The sequence below is a fragment of the Scylla paramamosain genome, unplaced genomic scaffold (genome assembly GCF_035594125.1).
Source record: "Scylla paramamosain isolate STU-SP2022 unplaced genomic scaffold, ASM3559412v1 Contig13, whole genome shotgun sequence".
Taxonomy (NCBI): domain Eukaryota; kingdom Metazoa; phylum Arthropoda; class Malacostraca; order Decapoda; family Portunidae; genus Scylla; species Scylla paramamosain.
In genome coordinates this window covers 1,304,639-1,316,341 of record NW_026973678.1, presented here as the reverse complement: position 1 = coordinate 1,316,341, position 11,703 = coordinate 1,304,639, and the positions used below count along the sequence as shown (strand labels likewise).

At 42.1% G+C, this 11,703-nt stretch overlaps 1 long non-coding RNA gene across 1 annotated transcript; it reads right to left on the bottom strand.

Moving 5' to 3' along the window:
• Nucleotides 1-1,633: 1,633 nt before the first annotated feature.
• On the bottom strand, nt 1,634-11,171 carry LOC135097150 (uncharacterized). The gene is made up of 3 exons (XR_010265414.1): nt 10,889-11,171; nt 3,361-3,531; nt 1,634-2,979 (listed from the first exon to the last, which is right to left on the bottom strand). It is a non-coding gene; the product is annotated as an uncharacterized LOC135097150 (long non-coding RNA).
• Between the last annotated feature and the right edge of the window lie 532 nt (nt 11,172-11,703).

The following is an 11,703-nucleotide window of genomic DNA, read 5'->3' as shown; positions in this document are numbered from 1 at the left end:
TTCAAAGAAATATACTTCAATAAATATATTCCTTCCAAACACACACAAACATTAAATACTATAAAAAAAAATTAACTTAAATCGGATGCACAGATAACCATTCTTCGATTTAGCTAACCCTATTCTCTCTATCAGTAATGCCAGTATCCTCTCGCACTCTTCTTCTCATCCAGAGTTCCCAACAGCAACATCATCAGTATATAATCCTTCTTTACATAAAAAGATGAAAAAAGTTGCCTGAGTCTTGAAACAATCCTCTTACAACTTGCACCCACCTCTCTCTCTCTCTCTCTCTCTCTCTCTCTCTCTCTCTCTCTCTCTCTCTCTCTCTCTCATTGTGTAAGCCTTCAGCATAAGCCTTCTAACACATTTTTCGTCCTCCATTCCTCTTAATTCCAATGTTGAATGTGGGTCAGTCTTTTGATCAAGTGATTTTTATTTCATCAAATATGAGGTAAGGTACTTTTTTATGATACCACGCATGGAAACCAATTTGTTTTTCTCAACATAATTCCTAACCTTTTTACGTAGTTCTCAAATGTTAAACCTCTTTTTACGTCATTATACGTATCAAAACCTTTCTTTACATTGCAAGAATCAAATCCCTTTTATTTCACCACCAAATATGAGATCGAAAAGAGATAAACAAATTTATGTATAAAGATGATAAGTGTAAGTAAGTAAGTACGTTTCGAACAGGGACTACCACGTGTAAGACTAATGACCTGTTGCAAGTTCCATTATCTTCTTGTGTTCTTATAAGAGACCGATAAACGTTTCATATCATCCACCCCCAAGAATCAAATCCCGATCCATTTTACCACATTAAGACATGAAACACTATTTCACCACACTTGGAATTATTTTTCATTTTTTTTTATTTCATCACTTGGAAATATTTTTTTTTATTTCACCACACTTGGAATCAGAACAACGTTTTACCTCACCACGTGCATTATCAGTAACTCACCAAACAGTATATTCATTCCGCCCTCCAACCCCGACGATTCCGCCACTCACTTAGCTGTCCAGTATCTGTCACATTCGGGAGCTCCACGCACACTTATTTCTTAATCGTAACGACTACTGTAGTCTCGCAAGTTTAAACCTTCTTCAACTTATTCATATACTCCCTAAAGTCTTTCAGAACTTCATAACTTAATTTCCTCCTCCATTCTGCGTATTTGCATGTGTGTATACGCGTCTGGGCTCTCTCTCTCTCTCTCTCTCTCTCTCTCTCTCTCTCTCTCTCTCTCTCTCTCTCTCGAGAGAGAGAGAGAGAGAGAGAGAGAGAGAGAGAGAGAGAGAGAGAGAGAGAGAGAGAGAGAGAGAGAGAGAGAGAGAGACACACACACACACACACACACACACACATACACAGTAATAACCTTACCCACTACTTGGCAGGCGGAGATTCGCCCCCAGCTGTTACCGTCTCCCGTGAACATGTGTTGCATGGCATGTGAAAGTTTTCACCCTTAAATCATTGATCTGCCTACATCCCTTATTTTGGAACGCTTTGTTGTCTCAAGTTTTTAAAGGCCACACAGTTCATTAGTCTGGTTCTCAAGGATATTTTCACACGAGAATAACTATTTCTAGAATATAGGTACAAATACAATAACTAAACACATTTTCCTTGTATGTTATTTCTGTACTTTATATTTTTGGTCAGTTACAACGTTAAACATTCTACAAGTCTGCTGGAAAATATACGTGATATTAATTATTGTCTTAGGTATTTCTTACATGAAACAATGCAGTAAAACAAATACACAAAGCCTCCGAAATATTATACTAAACATTCTATCGTATTATACGGTAAACTATCAAGCCGCAGTGTCCCAGAATTAATAGGAAAATCCATGTATTATTCTTGACATGAAACAACGCAATATGAAAAAAAATAAATAAATAACGCTTCCTAATATCATACTAAGCATTGTATCCTATTATACTGTATGTCATCAAGCACCAATGTCACATAATTAATAGGAAAATTCGGGATGGAAACAAATAAAAAAGCTTCGTAAATACTCGTATCATACTAGCATCGCATCGTATTATACTCGTACCTACGCCTTCAGCCAGAGTGTCGCAGCATTACTGGAAAACGCTGCCGAGAAAAGTTTAGCAGCAGCGTAAGTCAGCGTGGAAGGGAAGCTTTTATCTCGGCCTCTCGCAGGGACACTCCAAGGCCAGCCACTTCACTGCGGGACCTCAACATTTTCCCGGGCCTCTCTTGTAAGGTTCTGGCCCCGCACTGGATGGAGCTCCCGGCCGCCTACCCCGCCTCACAAAATATTCACTCCGCTTCTTACAGTTGAATATCTGATCAATATTTCTTATTTATTTATTTATTTATTTATTATTATTATTATTTTTTTTTTTTTTTGTGATTCTTTATCTGTCTTTTTCAATGACTCGTCAATTTTAATCCTATTCATTGTGTTTAGCCTTTTTTTTTGTGGCCTTGCAAGATTTCAATGGGTGTTTACAATTGAAGCCCTTATTGATCAAAAGTTTTTTTTATTCTTTAAGTATTTGTTTAGTAATATGAAAATTTCAAGGCTCATCTTGCACTTGAATATCCGTCTTTGAAAAGTAGTATTTATTTATTTATTTTCATTCGATATCGTTTCAGCATTTCAGTTCGCTTCCTACTGTCCGTTTTCTCTCTCCGTTTTTTTTCTTTTTCTTTATTTTTCCTTTGTCCTTTTTTCCTTTTCTTTTTATCTCGCTTGCAAACCCGCCGCTCAAGAAGACGTATGAGTTTGCAGGAAATGAGGCGCAAGTTGAAGATGAAGACATCGCGGCTGCCATTCAGGAAGACAGGCACGGCAGGTCATGATGTGATGAGCGGAGGCTGAGGAAAGCACGCGAGGGGGTGAGGTGGCAATGTCAAGGTAGGAGGAGGAGGAGGAGGAGGAGGAGGAGGAGGAGGAGGAGGAGGAGGAGGAGGAGGAGGTGGTGGTATTCCTAGAAAGAAATCCAGAATTGACTTAAAACACAATAAGAACAATAAGAACAAAGTAAATACACAAAAAAAAAATTATTAGGAGCTTAAAAACGTGGAAGTCAATTCATACATGATATAAACCATACCTTGAAAAAAATATATGAAAGTAATTGGAAAGAGGAAGCAATCAACGCTGATTAAATAATTCACATGATTCAGGCTGGGTCTGACGTTAAAAAAATAGTCAGTCATGGAAGCAATCACTTAGCTTTTGTAAAATGGTATATCTCTGAAGCATCTCGTAAATAAAGAGTAAACCACATATTAAGGTAAAAAAATTATCCTTTTAGGGCGAAATAAGAGAGAACTAAATATCAAGTAATCATTTTGATCTCACTAACAGAAATCAGGGACATGGAGGCGTCAGACGTCACCAAGTCGGTCATTAGTGGAGGTAGACAGTCCCGTGACAGGCGGCGGACGCTGCTACTCACCGCCACGTTGAGTGAAGTCAGGGTGAGATATTGGAGGTTTTAGACGACATTTCGTTTGTGGGATAGGATTTTTTTCGGCTGGTGAAGAAAATCGTTTTATATTATACACCGACCCGCGTGAACACACACACACACATACACACACACACACACACACACACACACACACACACACACACACACACACACGGTAAAAGTTTGTTGCTGTTTGATTCACTTACATTCACTTGAAATCACCTTGTACAAGCTTCCTACACCTTTCTTCACTTACATTCACTTGAAATCACCTTGTACAAGCTTTCTACACCTTTCTTCCTCTATCATAATGTGGCTAATTTTCCTCCAGTACTATACTAAGTGTCAAGTACCGTACTTTAACGAAACAGCGTAATAAAGAAACTATAAGTCTGTTGCTGCAATATGTTTACTTGGATCCGTCTTGTTAGTTAGTGACCACTACAGGCTACCAACACGTTTCTTTTCTATTATAATGTGGATAGTTTTCCTCCAAACGACCTACGTAAGAACCTAAGCGTGTTACCGTTTAATATCCACTCGAATCCACATAAATTTCTTTAGCCACTGACCGCTACCTTCACCTTCATGACTTAAATGGCAAATCCTGTACCTTAAGCACTTAGTAAACCAAGATTTCAAGCTCCTCGTCCCCCTTCCTCGGTAAGTCCTGGAAAATATTTTGTTCCCTATTCCTTCATCTTTCCCAAGCCTTGTACTCACTAAAGACAGGGAAACAAAACATCTCACTAATTAACTTTATTTTTCAGCTTAATTCCCATTGTGTCATGTCGTACATAATGTTCAATTACGTAACAAGAAAAAATACGTAATCAAGGATTTCGAAGGTATTTACTGTTAAAATTTTCAGTTGCCTCAGAGAGAGAGAGAGAGAGAGAGAGAGAGAGAGAGAGAGAGAGAGAGAGAGAGAGAGAGAGAGAGAGAGAGAGAGAGAGAGGTACAAAAATAACGACATTAAGGGTTCAAAGAGCGGAAGACCTGGACGGAAAAAGGAATCCTCGAGGGCAAAGATTCTACGAAGAGAAAGAAAGAAATAGTGAAACTCTAACTTTGGTCACGTAGACTGAAGGAGACGGAGGGAAGGACGAGTGGGAAATCAGATAAGTACGACCTCAAATCCTCCTTTTTCTCCAGGGAGGCTCAGTGGCAGCAGCAGCAGCAGCAGCAGCAGCAGCAGCAGCGCGCAGGGTACTCTGCTGCTACACACGTAGGCGACACCACACACGAGGCAATTGCAGGAAGAGCGGGAAAGACAACACAAGAACTTCATTTCTCGACGGAATCTACCAGACGCCAGTATCCAGTAACAATGTACTGATTTTTTCAATACTGTTAAATGAAGGGAGCATGTGAATATTTTTTTTTTTTACCTTTCATGGTTATTTAGCGTGTCCAAAATCGCATTCAACGCACCCTACAACCCTGTGACAGATTGTACTGACCTTAAAACTGTCTAATGAATATGGTTATGTTATTTATCTAGGTCGGCATTTTTTTTTTTTTTTTTTTTAACCATTTAGGTGATATTTGGTGCATCTTATCACAAAGCAGTGTGATAAGTTTATTTCGTTTCAACAGTCACCTCCAGACATATACTGACTAGGTATTAGGAGGTCTGGTTTTTTAATCTCTCTCTCTCTCTCTCTCTCTCTCTCTCTCTCTCTCTCTCTCTCTCTCTCTCTCTCTCTCCTGCAGGTGATGGTAAAAATTCTGTACAGTGCTTCTAGTGACGTGAATTGCTGCGTATCGCAGTGAGAGGGTTAAGTTTTTTTAATCCACTTTTGCTAACTGGTTTCTGTACAGATGCAAGAGTTAACCTAGTATTCTCAGTCTTTTTTTAATCTTTCTGCCGGAAAAGTCTGACACTCCCTGCCAACGACTGTATTTCCACCTGCCTATGATTTCAGACCTTTACAAAAGAAAAGTTCCAAGACTTTTCACAATGTAATTTTGGACTTGTTTTTGAACGGTTTTCTTTAGTGACGGGGACCATCAGTGACACTTTTTTGTCGCATTGTGTTGCCCCTGGCCTGACCCCTTTTACAAATAAAAAAAAAAAAAGATTTATCGTTTTCTTTTAATGCTGGATAAATCGTGATATATGAGGGTGAAATTTTAAATGCGGCATTTTTGAATAGGGAAGAATGTCCAGAAGTTCTCCAGTTAAAGGGAGGAAAGAGTCCAGATACTGGTTTACTCCTGCATGGCAGTGGGTGAGATGCAAAACAATTAAGGGAGAAAAATCTTTAATCGAAAGGCTTTTGAATTCACCGTGCTTGGTAAAGATTCAAAGTTTTTTTTTTTTTTACATAAATGGGAAGCTGTATCCTATACATGCTCGGCAAAGCCCCTGTATAGTCATCAACTGAAAGACGGAGAATAAAAAAAAACGGTTGAAGGCGAGATGGTTGAATAATAATGAAGAGGGAATAGTTGTCTGAATGCTTGTGTCCAGTAGAAAAACTCGATATTCAAGTTTTCGAGATCTTGAACAATACAAGGTCTGTCGTGCGCCATTCGAGAAATGGAGGGAGCTGAAGTTGGACGCTCTTAAATGGAATAAAACAGACCTGAATGATTCTGGGTAATTAAACACAAACACCAATAACATGAACCAATGACATAAACCCACTACCTCACAAACTAGTGTTATTTTTAGTCCCCATGATACGACTGTACATTAATTGTTGATCGATGACGTCTACACACTGACCGATGAGTTTATTGAAAGAAAAGAGTGTTGCCTCTGGGAGACGTGGTGACCCAAGTGCTGCTCAGCGTTAGGACGACACGCGGCGCGGTCATGGGACGGCCGGTGACCGAGGCCATCCTGGGAAGAGTAATGGCCAGCTTCCGCACTGCCTGTCCCGCCATTTGTCCTCCTCTGAATGATATTTCAACCACAGAACACATGAGTACTGTCTCCGCCAACAATACATTTACTCCTCCAATACTGGGACTTCACTCCTGTATTTTATTGTTACTTCACTGCTTCTATATTTTATTGTTATTATCAATCTATGCTATAATTAATATGGGATACTTGTAACTTGCTCAAGAAGCCTAGAAAATTCATTCTTCCCTGCTTAGAGACAAAGTATTGCCTCAATGTGGCTTGAATTGTACAACAGGAAACCCGCTGCCTCAACGCAACACCGCCACCACGACAGCAATATCAACAACACCAGGCACAAAAAGAGTTCCTCCCACCAAGCCGTGCAGATCAGCGGGGTGAGGTGGTGCCTAAGCCTCCCTATTGATCTACGGCGACAGTTTCTAAAAGTTTTGTGCCCCGAGCGGCGAGCAGTGAGGGAGAGTCGGCCGCGGGGAGTCCTGGGCCTGCTTCCTTTGTGGCCTGTGAACCTCAGAGGGAAGTTACAGTAGGGGGGTCAAGTACCGCCCGCCGCCTCGCTATATTCTTTACTTGTATAAAGCTGCCGTGCTGTGGACAGACACGTCATTCTCGAGTATCTTACCTGGTTATTGACCCTTCAAGTACTTTGCTTATCTGCCCGAGTATTCAATATTTTTTTTCATTTATTTTGATTTCGTAATTAACTATTTACTCATTTGTTTACTTATCTACTTATTCATGCGTTCGTTTCATTAATTGTTTGACTATTTAGTTACTTTTAAATGTGGAAACTGGTCAAGAACACGAGAAGATGCAGAAGAGCATTTCAACTGCCATTAATAAAAAAGCTCGAAAAGTTTAAGTGTTGAATGGTCGCGGTTTTATCCTCAAAATCTACCTTCTGTGGATGAAAGAGAGAGAGAGAGAGAGAGAGAGAGAGAGAGAGAGAGAGAGAGAGAGAGAGAGAGAGAGAGAGAGAGAGCAGCAGACAAACACACCGTAGCAGCAGACAAACACACCGTACACAAAAAGAAAGACAGACAGACAGTAAATACAGTCACACAGACACACGCCTTCAAAGTGAAGTATCAAAGCGCTCTCTCTCTCTCTCTCTCTCTCTCTCTCTCTCTCTCTCTCTCTCTCTCTCTCTCTCTAAATCTACCTGTATTTTCTTTCTTTTGTAGCGCCATTACTGGTTTCTTAAGGTTCGCTTTGTATCGCCTGACCAGGAGAGAGAGAGAGAGAGAGAGAGAGAGAGAGAGAGAGAGAGAGAGAGAGAGAGAGAGAGAGAGAGAGAGAGAGAGAGAGAAAGGGAAGAGAGAGAATAAAGAGGAGAGAGAAGGAGAGATGAATAAGGGAGGCGATAGAAGGAAAGGGTGAGGAGGAAAAGTGGTTCGGGAAGGGCGCCTGAGGAAGAGGCGGGGAAATATTGCGAAGGGGAATGCGGGGAAAAAGAAAAGCATCTCAAGCAGAAAGGAAAGAGAGGGGAGGAAAAGTGGAGGAAGAACAGGGAAGCGATCTGAGGGAGAGAGGGAGAGATGGTGCGCGGTGATACAGAAGCAGGGATGGGGTGATGGGGGTGATGTGAGGCTGGGAGAGATAGGGAGAGGGAGGTGAGGGAGAGGGGAGACGAGGAAAGATGATGAGGTGTGTAGGGTACGAAGATAAGAGGGAATGTTTACATGATGCAAAGAGGTGTGTGTGTGCGTGTGTGTGTAATTTCAGATAAGGCATATATACCTGGGAACGGTCACACTTACTTCCATTCATAATCTCTGGAGTATTTCATAGCAATCAATAGGTAATGATGGAATAGTTCAAGGATTATACAACATTAATTCGTAACTTTTGACAAGGTAATGGGATCTGAGCGTCTAACTTTACATACGCGTACGCTTTCCTGTGATACAAAAAATTGAGGGTTCAGCGTTCAAAATGATAAGCATGATGACGAAATTTTCTTTTGAATGGTCAGTCTGCTGGAGACGAACCTTTCAAATACAATCCCTTCCCTTACACATTCACCAGGAAAAATACACAGTGCGAGGCTCGGTGCAGACCACCCGAACTGCGCTGCCTTTGTTCTTTTGTTTCTTTACCTCCGCGCTCCAGAACTGATGCCCACACAGCAGCACCAATACTAACTGGTCTGATTACCTCCGTGACTGATCTGATCAAATTCAATGTTAACGGCACGAGGAGGGGACGCACAGCTGGGCTCGGCCACATTACAGAGCTGATAACACAAGGAAATCTTGGGACGGTTCCCAGGACGTGTGTTCGAGTGTAACCTTTGTGTCTTTTCAAGCATACGAGTCTATGTGGCTTTTCAAGCATACGAGCATTCCAAAGGTAAAAACTCCATTTCATAGCTATGAAATTATGAAAAAATATGCTATGACTCGTGATATTACAATATCTCTATATCTTGATTTCAGCAGGCGAAAATGTAGCTACATACCCGCCATTAACAACCTTATTACCGAGTCTGTTCATTCGCTCATCACTCATTCACTTATCACTCCACATTATCTAACAGGCGTTAAATTCCAAGACCCGCCACGTGCCTCGAGATCAGCAAAACCCGGGGTTGCTAACACTGCAAAACCACACACAGCGAAGCATCGTAAAGTAGTAGAGTCTCGGGGCAGATGCTGAGTACAGCGTCTATTGCAAGCATGATGAAGGCAGCGAATGAAGCGTGAAATGCGTGAAGAGAAAGCGCGGCACGCGCCAGTACGGTACACCCAATAACGGAAGGCCTAGTCTGGCTGAGGAGGCGAGGCTGATATGGAGGAAATGCTGGCCTATGTTCAGAAACTCTCTGCTTTCCCACCATGACTATTTTCAAAGGCCACAGATGATTAACAGTATTCAAGAGTGTTTCTCCTGTTGATAATGTAGAAAATGTTACTCTGTCTCTAGAAGCATAAAAACACTCTTAAAAATCCTTTATATTCTGAAACTTTTTGTAATTATGGAAGGTGTGGTGAAGGGTGTCAGAATATGGTCCATTACCGCCTCCGTCACAACGCCCGGGTCACTGCAGCCACCCAGGAAAGTATTACTCTGATAAATCTTATACGACTTCATGCTGCTGAGGACGAATTGTTCATTGCCACCCTGTTGCTGAGGCGTCTTGCGTTAGCGAGTCTTGTTCGTGGCACTAACACTGACAAACGTCTAACACCAGCAACATACTATAAAGAATATCAACAACCAACACTGATATCGCTAAGGAAGCTCTGACACGAATAGAATTATACACCTGAGCACATCATTAGAATATACAGCGCAGTGTGGCGTCCTTGTCTAGCCCAGGTGTCATTCGTTATCCTCATTATATATCTATTTATTATTTATTCTGCTCATGGCGTGTTGAAGAGAATAAGAACGATGCGACAAAACAACAGTCCCTGTAGAATACATGACACGTTCTAGAGCACATGAACACAATTGTCACTAGATCAGTAGGAGTTTTCATCCTTGTCCTTGAATTTATCTGGTCTTAATTTTCCTATAGATTCTGCATTAACATCTCAATAAGTAGCATTTAGAGAAATCAGTTGGCTTATCATCCCTGTTCTGGAATTTCCCCAAGTAATGTTCCCTATTCATTCTACCCGAAAAATCTGACAAGTGAAACCATCGTTGCTGGCTGGTTACAGTGGTGGTGATTGTTTTGGTTACCTTGTTAGTGGTGGTGGTGGTGGTTGTGATGGGGGTGTGTTGGTTACAGTAATGGTGGTAGGGTTGGTGATGGTGGAATTGAAGGTTACAATGGTGGTGGTGGTTGTTACAGCAGTGGTAATGGTGATGGTGATTATGCTGATAACGACCACCACGGCCATTATGATGACTGTCACGTCGTTCACACCACAATGGCAGCCACTCACGCACTCTCTCTCTCTCTCTCTCTCTCTCTCTCTCTCTCTCTCTCTCACTGACATTCACCAAGACAGACATGACCTTCGGTGACCTGCTCCAATGACCTCCCTCCTCCCTTCCCTCACCTCCTGACCTTTTCTTGACCTCTGCACCTTCCCTTGATACAATGCCCTTACTTCTTGCCTGACCTACTCTCTCTCTCTCTCTCTCTCTCTCTCTCTCTCTCTCTGTCTCTCTCATATCAGTACAAGAATATAGGAAGTCAAGCATGACTGTCACTGCATCACGCTGTCCCCTCAACCCTTTCCTCCCATGCCCTCCTCCCTTACAAGTGCAATGATACACGCGACTAAACTATTGAACAATGGTAACGACCAACAATCATTGCCACTAAATACAATTGCAAATAACAGCTTCAAACTATCCGTGACACCACTGCACGATATTCATATGTACAGCATCACGGAAAACACAGTAGCGGGGATACAAGCTGCCGTGGGGAGCGGCAGGCTGTGGGGGTGGGGGGAGGGGACTAGTATCAGTGACGTCACAAAGTCTACTTACCCTCAGTTATCATGTGAACACGTGTTATGAAATAAACAAACAAAACATGGTGACTGCACACCAAAGACAACAAACATGAATCAACAACTGTACCTCGCTCCTACTGCTGTCCGGCGTCGCCACGGAGTAAATCAGACAGGGAACACCAGGCCTCCAGCACCACACTCCCTGCTGCCAGCGCTCAGTACCCACGGCAAAGTCAGCTCCATGGAAGCTAGAGAGTCTAACGCTTCCTTTGCCTGCACTACTGCAAAGTACAATTAACGACCACTACACAAACTAATGACACCGGTGTTCAATTACTGGGGTGATTAACGCGCAATTCAGATATCCACGTGACCGCGCGGCGCCTCGTCCCTCGAGTGGTGACGCCAGCGTGGGACCTCCGCCTGGCCAATCTGGGACTCGGTTCGTTCTCGAGGTTCACTGCTTCGAGTCTTTCTCATACCTTTCTTTATTTCCGGTATCTGGTATGCCGGGATATGCCACTCAATTGCTGAATATTACACGGTATACAAAGGACGTATACGAGAGCATGAAAGGTCTACGAAAGGTTTATCTCAGCTCGGTTTCAAACATCTACGCTGACTTGAATCCATACCTCAAACGTCACATTGACAGATTCACCACCAAATTGTACTCCTGTAGTGTTCACGAGGTAAGTATGAGATTACACCTTATACAGAGAACATTTATCATCATTGCAGGTTCAAGAAAGGCGAATTTTAGCTTGGTTTCAAACGGCAATCCATCCTGACCCGAGTCCTCAACTTTAGCATTACGCTGCCAGATTCACCACCAAACTGTATAAATGTACTATGTATGCAGTAAGGATAGGATTACACGTGTTTTCAATGGAGATATGATAGCATTACACGAATGTGAAAGATGTATATCAGCTTGGTTTC